Below are 19650 nucleotides of genomic sequence, written 5' to 3' on the forward strand. Positions count from 1 at the left end.
GAACACAGCCAGCCACCAGACTGGATAAGTATGCATACAATAAAGACTCATCTGAAGCCCCACAAATAGATGCTACACGGGCAGCCGCCCCGACGTCGGATAAAGCGGACAAATCAGAAGAGATCACACTTAAAGATGTGATGGCAGCCTTACAATCTGCTCAGTCCTCAATTGGGTCGATCTCTACAGACATCTCCCTCAAACGGGCGGATCTCTTGAAAATGACAAAGACTGGTGGATGTTGAAAATACGACGGCTGCGCTCTCCACAGACACGGCGGACCTACAGTGGCAAGTGAAGCGTCTAGAAGCAGACAACAAATTGATCATGGCTAAACTGGACGATCAGGAAGGCCGTTCCCGACGCAACAACGTGCGCCTTGTTGGCGTGCCAGAGAAGGCAGGTGGGCCAGCCTTGGATCTTTTCGTGGAAGACCTCATCAAGAACCGACTATACAATTTCTTTTCTGTGGAGAGGGCCCACAGCGTACCAGGTGGCAAACCACGCCCGGGGGCCCCGCCCCAACCAATTTTGGCACGCATCTTCAATTTTTGCAGTCGCGATGCCATTTTACAGGTGGCGAGAATAGCGCCCCCAATTAGGATTGATAACTGCACGATTACACACTATCCGGACTACACGGCTGCGGTCACCAAACAGAGGCGCAGTTTTATGGAAGTAAAGAAAGAAATGCACGCCAGAGAACTAAAGTACTCGATGCTCTTCCAGGCAAAACTGAGAGTGGAGGCAGAGGAGAAGACATGGTTCTTCGTAACACCAGAAGAGGCACAGGAGTGGTTGGAGGGATGGTGCCCGGCCAAAGGCTCCAGGACACCTGGGAAATACCAGCAACACCGAGTGACTGAGTCGCACGCATCCAAGACCAGAGAACATAGTGAAACCGAGGACTGATCGTATTTAGATGACTAAAACGACGTTCGAAACTAAAGACCCTAGCATTGGCAACTGACAGTGGTGGGAGGCCGTTGTCGCAGCCTTGGGCCACAGAGCAGGGACGTCTCATGTGGCAAGAACTCTATATTGGGGACTGATCTCTACAGCACACTGGGGTGCGGGCGAGCGCTCCCTGCAGGTATGAGCAGGCAATATATGTTAGTCACCGTGGCAATAGGTTCAATCAGAGGGGGAGACTCTTGCGGATCATTGGTAGACTCACCCCCACACACCATGGGACAAGTTCGGGGATTGAAGCACTCTGCTCAGTTGGGGTGGCGGGTTGTTCTAGAACCGCCGGGCAGGGAGGCAGGGTGGGGGGAGGCGATTGGGGTACAGTTCGGGATTTCTGTTTCTGTTTTTCTTCTGTTCTATTGCTCTTGATCCACAAAATGTTTGACGATACTGACCATTATGTAATGTCACTCTGCATGGACAGGGAGGCAGGGAGGGGGTGGGAATACAGGGACTGTTCCCGTTTTCGAAATTTGTTTTGGTTTAAAAGGTTCTGTTGACTAGATGGCACTCAAGGTTACAGAACGAGATGGTCACTGCACACAACTCCGCAATCATATGCAGCTTTAGGCACACATGGCACACACTAGCCCTGTAACAGACACTACGGATAACCTATCCCAAAACCCCGTGGGACCGCCCCCACCCTTCACGGTGCTGTCGTGAAATGTGAACGGACTGGGACATAAGATCAAACGGGGTCTGGTCCTACAATACATAAAGCGTAAAGGTCCTGCGATAGCACTTATACAGGAGACACACTTCACAGGGTCAGCTACCAAAGCCCTAGACAGGTGGGGATATCATATGGCGGTTCACTCAGAATTCACCATCGGCTCCCGTGGGGTGGGTATTCAGGTCCACAAACGCTTCCCGTTGATACTCACTAATTCCGCAACAGACGATCAGGGAAGCTTTGCAGCATTAACATGCCAGTGGGAAGGGCGGCCCTATAATCTGGTTTCAGTATATGTCCCACCAGCGTTACATCAAATGACCTTCCCAGCATTAGGGGTGTTTTTGCTATCTCTGCCACAAGGAGAAATCATTATGGGGGGAGACTTCAATACCACAATAGACGCCTCTATTGATAAGCAACCACCCATGGACCCTGGCATTACAAATCTCAAACTGGCGGACTTCATAGACGCCATTGGTCTACTTGATGTGTGGAGAGCCAAACAGCCACAAACTAGACAATTCACCTACTACTCGGGGGTGCACAACAGTCTTTCCAGGATTGATTACATTTTCACGATAGCGGCTGGGATGGAGCGGGTTATAGAGATCCAACACCTGCCACGAGGAATATCAAACCATTCGCCTCTGTACATGCAATATGCATCCTATCGCACAACACGACGACGGGTATTCCCAATATACCCAGGCTATCTAAAAAAATCGCAAGATAACCAAGGGTCTCTGCACGACAACAAAACTCTATTTTGCTGAAAATAAAATTTCGGTGTCCTCCCCATTGATACTATGGGAGGCCTATAAAACAGTGCTGCGCAGTCATGCAATCTCATTGATAGCTGGGCACAAGAAATCGCAGAGGCAACAGTTGGAGGACCTAGAACAGGGTGTGGCCGAGGCAGAGACGAACCATGCACGCAACATCACTGATGACACCACGCATGCACTAACATTAGCACAACAGGAATATAAAGAATTTGCGTGGGAGACAGCGAAGGCCAAATTCACAACTACACAACACACTATTTACGAATTGGGTGACAAGGCAGGCAAACTTCTTGCCTGGCTGGACAAAAAGAACCGCGCCAGTAGATGGATAGCCAACTCCATTTAGAGAGTGGAGATGTAACATCGGACCCCCAGCAAATAGTAGAGCCACTTGCTTCACATTACGCGACAACATACACGCCCACTGCCACATATTCAATTGATGAAAACCGGGCCTTCCTCAAGGACATTCGTATGCCCACGCTATCACATGACGACGCGTTGGCGCTTGACGCCAAGCTCACCGTAGAACAACTTAACTTGGCGATCGGGGCGTTGCATACGGGGAAGGCCCTGGGACCCAATGGCATCCCGGTAGAATTATATAAAAAGTTAGCAACCCAACTCACACCACACCTCCTTAATATGTGTAAAGCCAGCCTGAATGTGGTAGAGCTCCCCAGGGATCAACGCCTGGCAACCATAGTTGCAATCCACAAGGCGGGCAAACCATCGCATGATTGCACGTCCTACCGACCTATCTCCCTAATAAATGCTGAAGCGAAAATATTGGCCAAGGCGCTTGCAACACGACTTCAGCCATATCTGACCAGGCTTATTCACCCGGACCAATGGGGCTTAATGCAATGTCGCAACACGGCCCTGAATCTCCGGAGGCTTCAGGGTGTCGTGGCGCGACAGTCGACCATTCCTGAAGACGCGGTGATCCTTTCGTTGGATGCACGGATGGCTTTTGACATGGTCGAATGGCCCTTCCTCTTTGCAGTTCTCCAACACATGGGATTTGGGTCCAATTTTTGCGACTGGGTACGCCTACTATATACGAAACCCATGGCACATGTTGTAGCAAACGGCCGAACCTCCAGGGACTTCCCCCCCCAGGCAAAGGAACTAGACAGGGGTGCCCGCTCTCCCCACTCTTATTCGCGCTGGTACTAGAACCACTAGCGGCTTGGATACGCCAAGACCCAGTTATCAGGGGGCTCAAATGGACTATGGGGTGGGAGGATCGCATATTGTTGAATGCAGATGATGTGTTACTTTATTTATCATCCCCGTCACAATCCATCAATTGTCTCTTAGACATCTGTGCGGCATATGGCAAAGCATCTGGATACACTATAAACTGGTCTAAATCAGTGCTCTATATACTTCACAGCCCTACGCCCAAGCTGCCACGAAACTGTGAAATCCAGGTAGAGGACCGAGGCTTTAAGTACCTTGGCATATATGTCATCCCTCAGGTCTCGCCCTGCTGGGAAGGGCAGCCCTCTTCAAAATGATGGCGTTACCCAGATTTTTATATATCCTACAGAACACCCCCTTTAAGATCCCCCCATCCTTTTTCGCGCTCATAAACGCTGAAGTGACTAAACTCCTCTGGGATGGTGGATCAGCCCGTATCGCCATGAAAAAACTGGTGAAGGGCTGGTATGATGGAGGAATTGCCCTCCCACATATACAAACATACTACTGGGCATCGCAATCGACCGTCATAAACCAGTGGCTCCATGCGCCACAGGAAGATCCGGCGTATCGTATGGACCGGCATCTCCTTGATTCAAAAGGAATAATGGGGGCACTCTATAATAGACCTAAGAAATCACACTACACAGGCCCCACGGCCCATACACTACAAATCTGGCATGCGGCGCAGCGAGCAATGGGTTGGGACGTCACCATCACACAGATGACAACGCTTTGGGACACCCGTAAACTAGGACGATTAAGAAACACCAAAGGATTCCGGCAATGGGATTTAATATGGATCTTTTGGGTGGGGGACCTTTGGAAGAAAGGTTAGGTCGTTCCCTTTGCTCAGCTACAAGCCACCTATAAATTAGCACAGACTGAAACTTTTAGATACGCTCAGATCCAACATGCACTTCTAGCAGTGATTCCACCAGCCACACCCTTACCGGAGGCCTCCCCACTGGAGGATAGACTCCTTACGGATCACCTCCAGTAAAAGGCCATTTCCTTCACATATAAGAAAATAACAAACAACCAAGAACACCCAACAGGGACATTGAAGGAGAGATGGGAGGTGGACCTGGGGGACCTAGAAGAAGATGGCTGGCGGGTTGCCTTGGCATCCCCACGGGAAGTCACAATACCCTCCACACTAAGGGGCAGATTTATGAGGTTTTGCCGTAGGGAAGCGCAGCAGGAAGGCATGCTGCGCTTCCCTACAGCAAAAGAAAAGGGCAGGGATGCGCCGTATCTATAAAATGCGGCGCATTCCTGTCCTTTTCCCCTGCGCCGGCGCACAATGGGCTGCCTGCGCCAACGCAGGCACCTCTGCACCATGGTGCAAGGGTGCCTGCGTTGCGGAGATGAATATTTTTGTACAGGAAGGGAAACCTTTCTGTAGAAAAATAATCACAAGAGGTTTTTCCTCTTTGTATGGTTGCTGCAGAATGCAGCACACATAGAAAAAGGAAAAACGAGGAGAAATAAAGATATTTCTCCCCGTTGCGCCTCCCTTACGCCTCCCCTGGGGAGGCGGAAGCTTTTGGCGCTGCCTCAGATTTACGATTTCTCGTAAATCTGGGGCAGTGTCAAAAGGCCATGGGTGTTGCTGGGAACGCCCCCAGCAACACCCATTGCACGCCCCTTTAACGCAGAACACTGCGTTAAAGGGACTGATATTTATGAGGCAGCATTAAGCCAAAAAAAGTGGCTCAGTGCTGCCTGATAAATATCACGCAGGCTTCTGCGCCACGGAACGTCACAAAAAGTGACGTTCCGATGGCGCAATGGGCCTCATGAATCTGCCCCTTAGGTTATAGCAATTAAAAATTCTACACCTCATATACTACACAAGAACCCTGCTACACAGATTAGGCAATGCAGTGCCGAAGGCACCTTCGGGCACACAATTTGGGTCTGCCCGAAAATAACTCGCTTCTGGGAGGCCATCATACTCACGATGTCACAGGTCATCAGAATTAAGATTCCGACTAACCCAAAAGATGCCTACTTAACATTTGGGAACCCACGGATTTGAATCATACAGACCAAGATTGGGTAACGCTCGGAACTGCATTAGCTAAACGTAACATAGCGCAACTATGGGGCTCGGGATTATCCCAGACACATCAGCGGTGGTGCCAGGATATGGACCGCACGATGGTTACATAGAAATAGGTGTATATTCACCGGGGCTGCCCCCAAAAGTGGACACGTATATGGGGAAAGTGGAATCGATCTCGGGGCGACATTTGTGAACCTCCCCCGATAGAGAAGGAATCAGATGATAGCGATTGACTGGGATGAATGGACGGGACAAGCTATGTATTACCGCTAATGTTGTGTTTCTGACTACCAGGAGCTGCTAGATGCTTGTGTGCTATTACGCAAACTCTACCACTATTGAAGATATTTAACTTATTGTTGATAATTACCACTGAGTGATCCACTGTAATACTGATTGATCGTTCAAATATGTTTCAAATGCCAATAAAAATACATATTTTTGTTCATAAGTAAGTGAATATCAAACTACATCTATTTATATCATAAAACTAAGCCTGGGCAAAGCACTACGCTACGCTCGCGTAGTTTGCGATACTTTGCACTATGCGAATTGCACGTAGCAAAGTGCAAACACACGTAACGTAGTGCAGCGGTTATTTTTTGCTTGCTCGCGGTCCTCAACGCGAGCAAGCAGAATGACATCCCGGCGAGACTTTTTCCTCGTACGCGATCAGCAACATCAAGTTGCCGATCGCGAGCGTGGAAAATAAACCTCCCAGCAAGATTCTCAACGCGGGGAGGTCAGGTTTCTCATTGCGAGTGGTCGCATATGCTCGTGACCGCTCGCGATCAGAAACTACCAGTCCGCATTGAGAAAGCTGCAGTTCGAGTAAAAATCTACTCGAGCGGCAGAAAACTACAGCTTGCACTGTGCAAGATGTCGTTTTCAATGGTTGCAGAGTGCCGGATGCTTGTCCGCACTGTGCAATCATTGAAAACAACATCTTGCACAGTGCGAACAGGGTCCTATGCAGTTCGCGAAGTGCTTCGCGTAGCTCGCGTAGTGCGAAGTGCACTATGCGTAGCTACGCATAGTGCTACTTCGCGAACTACGCCCAGGGTTACATAAAACCATGGGCGGTTCCTCTTTGAGAGCGTAGGGACATTGCCCCACTAATATTTTGCCCTCAGCCCCCGAAATAATTTTTTTATTTTTTCCCACATCTGCGCAAGCCTGCGGTATCAATTTTTTTTTCTTTTATTAGCCGGAGTTGGGTAGTTCCACATTGGGGGGGGCGGGGCCTCAAAGTAATTGTCATGGCACGTACCTGGTTGTCAACACTGACTCTCGCGCCTGATAGAAGTGTGCATGTCAAGTCGGCTGATTGCTTGTATGTGGCCAACCCAACATGCGCTCTACAGACCTCCTTGTCTCGCTGCCGGTGAAAAGGCTAGGTGGGGCGGGGTCACAGCCGCAGCCATCTGGGCTTAAAATGAGCGCTCTGACCACCTGCCCTGTCCAATCATAGCGCTGTGCTCAGCAACAGAGCAGCGTCCGGATTGGGCAGGATACGCCTCTGGCTGAGTTGCCCTGCACACAAGGCGCACTGGGTTTGGGGTGGTTCACGTCCATAGACATATGGCCAATCCCTGCATCACTTTATTATCAAGCTTGTAGTAATTGGACATTCTGTCCCTCTGATCTTTTCCCCCCATCTGGCTTCCTAATTTTCAGGCGCAGCACCACTAAGAGGGAGAAGATGTTGTGGTGGTGGCTAAACCGGAGTCTTGAGTGAATTCAGAGGCAGTGCCGGCACTCTCGTGGAGGTAAAATGTGTAAGACATTTTTTCATTAAGTTAATGTCAGAATAAAAAAAACTTTAAGCATAGTGTATCAGTTTAAAGATTCAGCTGATACTGTGCTTTGGTCTGCAACTAGTGAAGTGCAGCTCCGTCTGTACCAGCAGCATTTCACTCTAAATGTCATTACCGGAGAGAGAGAGAGAGAGAGAGACACAGACAGACACACAAATACATGCACTCACGCACACACACACTTGGACTACTCATGATTGATTAATAGAGCCCCATTATGTCTTCATTGTAGCCCTTCTATTCTCTTGTCTCTGTACACCAAGCCAGCAGACACTGCCAATCTCCCTGTCCTCCATTTAGCCTCTCCAGCCATCACAGCACACGAGCCGCGCTCGCACATCCTTATAAATGCACCTTGATTATTCCTTCCCTCACAATCACATTCAAAACCCTCCCTTGTTCCCTTGTCCCTTGTTCTGTTCAATTATATACTCGTTTTTGCTGTTTCTGCAAATAATCTAAGGCCCAAGAAGGCTATGTCAAGGCGCACAAGCCCTGCATTGCATCTTTCCATCTCTTACAGGGCTAGAATCTGTCAAAGCTCTGCCAGTACACCTTCATTCTGGGCTGCCAGCCCACCCTGCTATTGCAGTACTAGGCCGGCATTGTATCTAGTGAATAGTCTATTAGCAAGAAATTGTGGATTGCCTGAAATGGAATGGAACAATATATGTAATGTAATGACGTGCTTAACTCACCGAACTATGTCGCTTTGTATTTGGATTGTGTGTGGTGTACTGTGAAGCCTTTCGGATGCACGGCCTCAATAGCCTTTGCTGTTTGATATACACCATCCTCGGCTCTTACTCCATAACACAAGTGAGTGCCAAAATGGCGTCACTCAGGACTGAAGATTAAGGTGAACAACGTGGTAGTGCCACAGTAGTGCGGGTGTTGGTGGATACATAACCCTAACTTAACAGCGGTTGTGTGTGGCTTGTGTGGCATTTTAGAATGTATGGAATTTGCTCTGACCAGGCTCCCAAATGAAAACAAACTGTTCTCTTTTTCTCGCGCCGAGCATTTATGACCAGTACACACACAACTTAATCCTCATAAAAAGGCAAATTAAAAGAAAAGCTGAAACAAGTAAATGAGGCAAGCTGAATAAGGGGCGCTGAACATATAGCAAATTTCATTAATGCCCTCTAGCATAGCTCAACGAAAAGAGTAGATATCTTCTGGCATGCTGGCTTTCAGCCAAACTCTTACAATTTGGCGAATTTATCAGTCCATTTGCAAAGGCCAGGACACTACTTTTTGTGGACCTCCAGATTTAAGCCCGGGTGCTCAGCTAAGCTGGACTCTGATGCGGTCCAACACGCAGCCAGTTCTGTATGTGTTTAACCATGGTACATAATTGAGCCTGTGTGATCATGATGGGACATGTTTTATTGATTTGAAGCTTTTCAACGGCACAGTGTTTTACATACATTTGAAAATGCAGATGTGCATAAGAAATGCATCAGCAGTAGCACTAGTATTGTGAAATGATGCACGTGTTTTGTTTCTTTTCTGCACATTGCTAGGTGTCTTGGTACTGTCCTTAAAATAAATATGCAATTGCTAAAAGCACCTGTTTAAATAAGCATCTCCTAAAACCCACAGCAGCATTGTCATAGATTGTTTCCTTTAGCAAGTTTACAGCCCTGTGTATATGTCCTGAGAAATGGATTCAGCCTAACAAAACTGCCAATAGCAGACACCTGTGCTCCTTCCAACTTCAGGTGAAGCAATAAACACAAACCATTGGCAGGACAAGGGCCCGGGACCCTGTAACAGATGGCACGACTTGTGTGGCCTCAAGCTGTAGTTTGAGTTGTGGTGTAAACTTGGGAAAGAAAATCCGAGCCTTGTCTTTAATGTTGTGACCAGGACGGTAGTTAGCAGATCTATGTTGCACAGTGTATCTACTGATAAAATGATAAAGCTTACAATGTGTGAAAATTATTTTTTTCCCTAACTGTTGATATATTTTGAAACATGTGTAGAGTTTATTTGAAGTCATTTATTAAATTTTACTGTGTTACAAAAGTGTTTTGATAATACAGCCTTTTCCTCAGTTTCACACCTCATTTAGCACACACAGCAAGAGTGTCACACATTTGTTTCCCATTACAAAATCCGCTCACTTTGCAGTCAGAGCAAACATCAATGTCAATCAGGAGAGATAAGCAACAATTTGTCAGAAGACACTGCCTGACATTTCACCTCTTTCTTTGAACCCCCAGCAAATAATGTGCATGTGACAAGATCAATACAAAATTTAAAGGCCTCTTTACTGCATATTCACCTGAACTCCAGCATGGTTATTTCTGCCTCACATGTATCTGCCAACACTCAAATGCTAGGGAGCCTATTCAATCATCTTTCTCTTAAGTGATTTTCACAGCATACTATGAACTAACTTCTGTAAGGTACTCACCACTATTATCTAAAGTCTGTTATGAAGTTCTGTGGGTATACTGAATAAGCATCTACCTATGTCATTATCATATGAAATTTCTTTATTGATGCTATAACTACACTTTCCCGAGTGATTTATTAACCTTGCTTTTTCAAATATGCTTGAAAATGCACCATTTGCCCACTTTTTTCAAACTTCTATCTGGGGAGAACACCCTGCTTCCTATTATGATGGTATGCTTCACACGCTGCGCTCGTTTGCCACAGGGCTCTCATTCTGAACTATTACGCCGTACCACTTTCAAATGTCACCAGCCACCACTGCATTAAACCCTAATTCGTAAATAACAATTTTATTTTTTTACATTTCTACAGAGATTGATCATACACCAACAACAATTATAAATTGTGGAAAACAATCATTTGGACAATCATCTTTGAGTATACTATATAATTTATTTTTCCCAAACAAAATAAAAGGTTCTGCTTAAATATTTCGCAATTTATTCAGAAGGTGCTTGTCAGTGGTGGGGGGCAAAATTATTATTCTAACTCTGCTAAGTGTTTGCCTCATGGAAGGTGCTGGATAGTGATGGGGGGGCAAAAATATCATTCTAACTCCGCCAGGTATTTGCCTCAGGGAAGGTGCTGGACAGTGGTGGGGGGAAAAAGTATTATTCTAACTCTGTCAAGTGTTTCCCCCAGGGAAGGTGCTGGACAGAGGTGGGGGGGGGGGGCAAAATTATTATTCTAACACCACCAGGTGTTTGCCTCAGGGAAGGTGCTGGACACTGATGAGGTACAAAATGAAAGATGTTGGTCAGCTGCTGCTTCCAGAAATGTAATAATTCAACAGTGGAACATACAATCAATATTCTTTTTTTCACAGGTTCAATACATCTGCAAATAACAACAGGACCAACATAACCAACAGCTGAACTTCCAACCATTGTCACTAGCACTTACTCAGCAAGCAAAAGGCCTTTCAGAGGTAATATATTTGGAAACCCTAACAATACAGTCAAAACTAACTAGAACATTACGCATTAGTATCCAAAAGGCAAGACAAACAAAAATATATTTAAAAACCAAATGAAAAATGGCAAAAGCAGGCTAAGCAAACATTAATTTCAAAGCACTCAGCTAATCTCAACTTCTTCTTTCAGACATATCCAACATCATCCAGAAGGGAGAATACTAAGTCAGCCAAACCACCAGGTATAAGGCCTAGACCACCAAAAGGACGAGCAAACAAATAATAAATCCTTAATGAGGTGAGGAAAATTACATTACCCATATATAAAGCCTATTTTTCTTTTCACAGGAGTCAACTCCTAGCTTGCAAAATGAAAGTCAAACAATCTGATAAAAAGCATATTTTAAAACTCATAAACTATTAACCCAATTTTGTTTCACAGATTGCAATATATTAAAGAAAATCAAATAACCAACACACATAATCACTTTCTTAATTATTTTTCTCCATACAAAAATCAAGATGGCAACTGGAAGACAGGCAACATACATGTAATCAAACAGAGGCAATAGATTATTGAAGCCAAGTGGCTATGTTTATTGTAAGGAGAGATTAACTGAGTCCGGGTGTCATTGTGTTGTGTTTCGATTTAGATGTCCGTACATAGGTTTTCCTAAATAATGTCCTTATATAGGCACAATTCGCATTGCCCATATTTAGGCATAGAATCCCAGTCCTTATTTAGCCATTAGCCATGCTATCCAAATACAGGCATGGTCACCTACATCCGTCCATCCCCACATCACAACGAGTTCTTAGAAACCAGAACCGTAAGCCATTGGGACTTTCCCTAGCTAGGATTATTGATTTCTCCTAAGCACCTTTCAGGTATAAATATACCTTCCCTTACCATGGCAAACCACGGCTCGGCTGCACAGCTCGATATGGCTCGCCACGGCAAGTTCGGAAGAATTCGAGTCCCCGCCTGACGCACTGACCAGACCCTGTCATCCCTTCTCGCAGAGAATCTAGCTTCCAGTGTTCTGACTCCCTTCGCGGGGTGTTAGAGTTTGAGACCAGGAAAGAGATTCCCACCTCTCTCATTCTAAGGTATGGAGCTGACTAGAACCTAGAGGGACTTTTGGCATATGCAAAACTATAGCTTACCATACTATAGAATTTGGCACCTACTTCTTACCTTGTACTACACTTAGGTTAGGTACACTGGGGTAGAACTATTTAGAAGTATCAAACGAGTATCCACTTTTTAGCCTATGTTATTTATGTATGTGTATATGAATATATGTCATAGCTAGAAGACAATGCTGTTGCAGTATTATTTCTTCTTATGCTTACGCTGTACGTATTATATCTTGCATACTGTCTTGTGATTGTAACAGCTCATATCTCTTACACGAGAAACCAGACTGTTCAATAAATCCTTTTATTGAAACGCCCGTCTATCTATTTCTGTGTAACTCTGAAGAAACTAAGCATGCACGATTGACTGAGTGAAACTGTTATCTGTTGTTTCCACGATTCTGAGCCATGTTCCGATTCTAAGGGAAACAAAGTTGTCATGGTTATGCGGTTACCAGAAACTACTCCCTTCTTGTTTATTCAAGGAGTTTCTAGTGGCCTCTGAGTTAGCTGGCACACAAAGTAATTAAGTTTAATGTACTCGATAGAGGCATACTGACCTCAGTCCTATGCCACAACTATAGTGTATATTATTCCAATGCGCAGAGCCTATAATGGAAATAGGAACTACACTACATGGCACCCAACGTGTTTGGTAAGGCACTAATTTAACGCTAGATACTGAAGTAACTCAGTCGTGCTTTTCTCAGAGACCCCTACTCATAATATTCCATAGGACGTCTGGAGTGCGTAGGGTTAAAATCCGCCATAGCTGAGTAGGAAGAAAATCCTATGTATTAGCTGTTTGGTTTGTTCAACGTTGAAGGATACAGTGTTCCAAAATATTGTGCACCTTATGTTTGTTTCTTTGAAACTTGTTCTACATTTGTCAAAAACAATGTCCCAAAACGGGGATAATAATACTGTGACCGGTGAGGCTACGACTGACCAAGTCGTAACAGCTTTTAATCTTACAGGTTTAAATGAAGCCGATGAGGGTGTTCTAAACATTCATCCAAATTTAAGGAGAGCCATCACTCTAAAACTTATAAAACATGGCCTAACATCAAGAGGTGGTAGAGCAGTTTTCATGATAGAGGCACATGAATCTTTTCAGGCAGAGATATTCTATTCATGGATAGTATTCCCAGAATCAAATCCAGTAACAAAAGTGTTTCACTTCTATAAAGAAGATGAACCACCTGAGGAATATATTCCCTTCAAGGATGTTGAAATTCCACTCACATACCAGGAACATAATCTCTGGTTTAAAGGCGCCCTAAAACATTACAATCACATTACCAGGCTCGGTCCACTAGGTAGACCAGGAGAAACATGGCCGATTTTAGCCGGCTACACTTCTCATCCTGACATTGAAGAGATGTCAGACGATGAATTGCTCACTCAACTAAAAGAGTTAATAAAAATTTACAGACAGTCCAATATGTCATGCGGACTTTCACAGTCCAACCACCATTACCCATTCCAAATCAAACCCCTCACCAGGGGAATACACAAAAAATTACTCCACGGACTTTACCCGCAGTCATGGGTAAAATGCCCACAAAACGTGAACAGATTCCATTCTGGAAAGCTCAAAAAATTACTCAAATCGAAGCAGTATTTCCTAATACTAGCCCTTATGAGAAACATAGAATCCTAACAAGCTGTTTACCAATGGGGATCACACCACATCTGGAAGACTGCACCACTTGGGGCACAGTCTTTGCTGCCATCTATACTAAAACACATGGCGTTCCGTCTATTGCGGTAATACCCGATGTCCTGAAACAAATTCAAAATGAATACGGGGCAGAGCCTGCTCTGAATTTAGGTATGAAATTACTACAAAACTTCGACCAGGTCTCAACAATAATATTACCTAATATTAAAGGGGAGGCAGCATCAGTAGCGATCCGCCAACGCTTAATGGAATTTGATGTAACGGAACATCAACAAGAACTACCCAGAATAATAGAAAAATCCTATGAAGAATTAGGCAGAGATGGTTTGGGTGGGAAACCAGTTAAACCACAACTGTCTGAAGGTCCTGAGAAGGACTCTGTTAAACACAATCCTACATCTTCTAAAAAGAAGTGGGAAAATAACAAACAACATTCAAAAGAGAAACGTTCTCAATCCTGAGGTAGGTCTCCTCAAAAATAGCCCTCTGAAAGGAGGTATAACCTCAGGAATAGGGGTAATTTGAGAAAACCTGACAGGTATCAAGATACTGATACACGTTCCTCTCGTACCTTTCAGATATCGTCACAGACATCCGAAAGAAGAGGACGATCAGATCACAAAGAAGAACGCGTAAAGTCCAAAGACGAACAACACATTCAGAAAAAAAAAAAAAACTCAATTCACTAAGAAGAAGGTAGCAGGTCTGAAGATCAGACATGCATGAATTCTGAGAACAAAACTCAAGAACGAAGAATGGGCTCAGACAATGCTGGACAGTGCAGCAGAAGTAACAATAGCTCGCCAGAACCTGAAGGAACCTCTGGAGATAGTGGACTTGAATGAGTACATCACAGTTGAGACTGTCGACACCAGGGTTAGTACTCCACAAAGGTCATATGAAATAACACTGCGGATGGAGGGAGACATACCAAGAAAAGTGAGAGCACTTTTTTGGGAGAAACTAGCAAGGGGTTATGAACAGGACTGAACAGAACAGGACTGGCCACCAGAATTTGTCAGGGTGTGCCCACATGGCGAAGACATCATTATGCCAGCCTTCTCCAACCATGCTCCAATACACCTAAAATATACATATGCCAGGAAATGGCCCCAGCATTATGCAAAAATCATGTAGGATGGGATGAGGACTCACCTCACCACAAGATACAGTTAAAAAATCAACCTACTGCACAAAGACAGTACCCAATAAGCAAGAAGCTAAAAAACAGGTCAGGGAGATCTTATATCAACTTGAATACCAACGGGTGATTGAAACATGCACCTCCTCAATGAACAATCCTTTGTTTCCTGTCTCCAAACCAGACAATACATATTGTCTAGCTTTTGATTACAGACACCTAAACACTTGTTCTAAGACATTTGCAGTGCAAAATGCACACAGTACAACATTAATTAATAACATTGTACGTAAAAAATATAAAACCTCATTAGACATTTCAAATGGGTTCTTTTGTCAAAACATAGCACCTGAAAGTAGGTACTTGACTGCTTTCTCAATAATGGGGACCCAGCGTCACTTTTGCCGACTCCCTCAAGGGTTCAAGAACAGCCCGGGGTTTTTATCAGCAAGAGTAACAGAGTTACTACAAATTTATGATGAAGAGGCATTGTCATATGTCGATGATATCTATCTGACAGACGATGACCTGGATAGGCACTTGAACAGGGTAAATACCATTATACTGGGCTTCGCCTCTGAGGGCTACAAATTAAATTTTAAAAAATCAAGAATTGCCCATCTCAATGTCCTTTTCCTAGGATATGACCTATAAGTGAAGGCAAAAGCCTGGCAGCTAACTTTTTAGAAAAGTGTGCGCTGCTCCAACCTCCAAAAACGCTGAAAAACTTACAGTCGATACTAGGTTTCCTGAATTTTGGAAAAACTTACATTCTAAATTACGAAGAAAGGGTTAAACGTCGCTACGAATTAATCAAACCTGATTTCAAAATCAAAAATTGGACACAGGAACACACAGATCTCCTACGTTCACTTCAAGCTGATATGTTAGCAACAAATCACTTACAAACACGCGTAAATACATGCAATTTAGTGATCCGAATAATTTCGGGTCAATGCAGCTTCACCTACTTAACTTTTAATGAAGGTGAAAAAGTACCAATTGCATACAAATCACATTTGTATACACAAGCGGAAATGCGCTCTACTTCGACAGAAAAAATTCTGACAGCAGTTCAAACTGCAGTAGCAAAAGAAAGAGCTCTAGCTCAGGGGAAACGCATTATTGTCGTGACCCCGGTACCAGCCTTAGAGGCAGTTACAAAAGAGAGCATTCCAAATGCAAAAGCTTTACATCCAAGATGGATACAATGGGTTAATTCTCTTGCTGCAACAGATGTTGAATATGATTTTGATCCTTATTTAAAAACACAAGCATTCCTGCAATATGAACATGAATGTCCTCTGCCTATTGAGATTCTCCCTCTTGCTCAGTACGAATTTATAATTTATACTGACGGATCAGCACAACCCGCTACGGAAAGTAAGCAAGCTTACAGTGCAGTGTGCGCAATCGTTAAAGGTCGCATGAGCGATGGTAAATTCCGACCATGGTCACTAAAACACAATCTCTAGGAGATTGTACAGCTCAGCGAGCTGAACTACAAGCATTCAAATTGGCACTTTAAAATACGGATCGCGAATTACCCACACTTATAGTGTGCGATTCTTTTTACTGTGACAATCATATAATGAATATTTACAGAATTGGCTTCAAAATGGTTTCAAAGATGCAAAAGGTGGCACAATCAAGCATAAAATGCTTTGGGAACAAGTAGTTCAATTGCAAGACGCACTATAAAACACCCACGTGATACACACGTTGAGTCATCAACGTGATGGCGTTCATGTTGCAGGGAATTCATTGGCTGACAAAGCCGCGAAGGGGGCTGTGGAAACGGCTTCCGTAGCTGCGATCACTCGTTCAAAAACGGGAATAGACAGTGAGATATTATTGGCTGTCAATGCTTCAAGCAAAGGCAGTGATGCAGCATTACCTAAAAAATTTCCACTCGTATATAATTGATGCGAACAACGTTCTGTTTGCTCAAATCCCTGGAGTGTGGGATAGGGTAATTCCAAACATGGAAAGTAGAGCAGCTTTGATTTATGAAGCACATCTGGGAGAGGGTCTGTCACATCAGGGGATCTCTAAATCCATATTAACATTAAAAGAGATGTACTGGTGGCCTGGAATGAATACACTGATTCACATCTTCATCAATAACTGCATAGACTGCAATAGAGAATGCAGTGCAGAATGCCACCAGACACCAGGCTGTGAAGTAGCCTGCCCAGTACAGACACCATTGTTAGACAGCATTAGACTATCTACTAGGGGTGGGCGGAATTTGCGAAATCCACTTTCGCAAATTATCGCGAAAATGTTAAAAATTATCGCAAACACGCGGAAATATCGCGAAGATGCGGAAGTTTTTTTCCCACATGTTCGCAAGATTTTCTGCATGGTTGCGGCTCGCCAACTTACCCATGTGGTTGCTCGCGGGCGCGGCCATCTTGTTTTCAGTTGTCTCGTGGTGCATGATCGCGAGAAGAAAGACGTGATCGCGCGACGCATGACGTCACTGCGGGCGCGAACTGACACGAGACAGCGCAAATGGCTAAAAACAATACAACATCTCATGGAGAACGCGACCGGATCAAGAAAACTTGTCGGCGAATGCAGGGATTCAGGTAAGGCGATCACGCGAGACTGTATTATTTTACAGCGCGAGCAAGAACCAATTTATCGCTAAGCTGCGGAATGCGGAAATTTTGTCATTTTCGCGCTTTCCGCGGAACGCGAAAATGTCAAATTATTGCAATTTCCGCAAACAGAACAAAATTTTCGCCCAGGCCTACTATATACGCGCAGGCATCCGTTTGGACAAATGCAATCCCTAAATCATTAAATTAAGGCTCCTATGGATGTGGCCTCAGCACTCGGCTGACGCTCAAACTGTTATAAAAGATTTGAGAGTCTTTATCGGCACATGCACAATTGGCACACTACATTCTGACCAGAGCACTGCGTTTAGCTCTCGAGCTTACAAAGAAGCCATGGCTAGTTTGGGCGTTGCATTGCGGTACTCCTCTCCATTTCATCCTGAGGGAAATTCTGTTGTGGAAAGGAAGAACCGGGACATAAAGCAGTCTATAACAGCTAGGGTATTAGGTTCAGGTGATGGGTGGGTCAAACATCTTTATGGGGTCCAAAACTCATTAAACAATTTGCCAAGAAATTCTTTAGGGGCGGTCAGTCCATATGAGGTCCTATTTGGGATAAGAATGTGGGTTTCAGATCTCGAATGTAAAGGCACAGTGGTGGAAAATAAACCATTTGTTATCAAAGATCGTTTGGCTGTTTTACAGGACTTGACTGAACTAAGATCGAAACAAAGCAACGTGTTCCTGAAGCCAACCACCACTGGGGAAATTCCAGCCGTCCCAGCAAGGCCTGTCTGGATCCCAAATCTTGGGTATCTAGTCAGAGAGAAGATCACGGACAAGAAGGAATTTGGGCCTTCTTACAGACAAGTACCTGTCCTAGCCATCCACAGAAGAAGAACAGTACTTCTGCCACCCCTTGCTGGAAAAAAATGGGAAAAGATTTGTGTCAATTGACCTCATCAAACCACACTATGTGGCCAATACTAAGCAGTAGGCCTTGTGGACTCCGACCAAGTAGCAGATGCACTCCTCTAGCTACCATTCAAGCGGTTCAAAGACTCATCACTAAGGGTGGGCGTAGTTCGCGAAGTAGCACTTGGCGAAGCTACGCAAAATGAAGTTCGCACTACGCGAGCTATGCGTAGCACTTCGTGAACTGCGTAGTAACATGTTCGCACTGTGCAAGATGTTGTTTTCAATGATTGTACAGTGCGGACAAGCAACCGGCACTGTGCAATCATTGAAAATGGCATCTTGCACAGTGCGAGCTGTAGTTTTCTGCTGCTCGAGTCGATTTTTACTCGAGCGGCAGCTTTCTCAACGCGAACTGGTAGTTTCTCAATGCGAGCGGTCGCGAGCATACGCGATCCCTCGCAATGAGAAACCTGACCTCCTCACGTTGGGAATCTCGCCGGGAGGTTTATTTTCCATGCTCGCGATCGCCAACTTGATGTTGCTGATCGCGAACAAGGAAAAAGTCTCGCCGGGATGTCATTTTGCTTGCTCGCGGTCGCCAACTTGACGTTGAGGACCGCGAGCAAGCAAAAAATGACCGCAGCACTACGCAACACTACGCTACGCTACGCGTGTTCACACTGTGCTACGTGCAGTTCGCGTAATGCGAAGTAGCGTGAACTTCGCAAACTACGTGAGCGTAGCGTAGTGCTTCGCCCAGGCTTACTCATCACCATCGAGGAGTCAGCAGTAAGAAATGAAGGACTCAGCAACAATGCTATGGAACTCATTCCTCTTGAAGCCCAAATAACAGTTCGTCCTGATACACCTGTCTACACCAACGTAACACGTGATCAACTGGTGCCAGTGATTTAAATGAATCCTGATGCAATTTCAACCATTGACAGAACTGCCTCTGGCTATTTCATTAACTTTGATATGTTTTCTGAGGATCCAAGCGAGCCGGAAACTATGCCAGCCAACAGAACTTTCAAAAAACAAGCACAAGACTTTTTTCATCTACTGGAAAATACTTTTCTGGTTTCACCATGGATTGAACTATGGATTATTTCTGGAATACTTTTCTTTCTGCTTTGGCTAGCTTTAGTAATGACTCTGAGTATGCTGATAAATGGAAGATATATTCACTTGGACACAGAAAGTAGAAATGTGAACTTACTTTTGAAACCACACAAATCATCCCATCGTGAAGCAAGAGACTTGTCAGCAGTGAACATCACAGCCGTTCCTA

At 44.8% G+C, this 19650-nt stretch overlaps 1 long non-coding RNA gene across 2 annotated transcripts in view; it reads left to right on the forward strand.

Moving 5' to 3' along the window:
* Positions 1-19650, forward strand: part of LOC146859056 (uncharacterized) — a 320388-nt gene that overhangs the window by 237156 nt on the left and 63582 nt on the right. The window contains exons 2-4 of one of the 2 annotated variants that reach the window (XR_014979730.1): positions 7388-7479; positions 10823-10924; positions 11100-11207. This is a non-coding gene — a long non-coding RNA (uncharacterized LOC146859056). The remainder of the gene's footprint in view (positions 1-7387; positions 7480-10822; positions 10925-11099; positions 11208-19650) is intronic. The other variant, XR_014979731.1, reaches the window with a different exon arrangement.

The sequence above is a fragment of the Triturus cristatus genome, chromosome 3_2, assembly GCF_964204655.1.
Source record: "Triturus cristatus chromosome 3_2, aTriCri1.1, whole genome shotgun sequence".
NCBI classification, from domain to species: domain Eukaryota; kingdom Metazoa; phylum Chordata; class Amphibia; order Caudata; family Salamandridae; genus Triturus; species Triturus cristatus.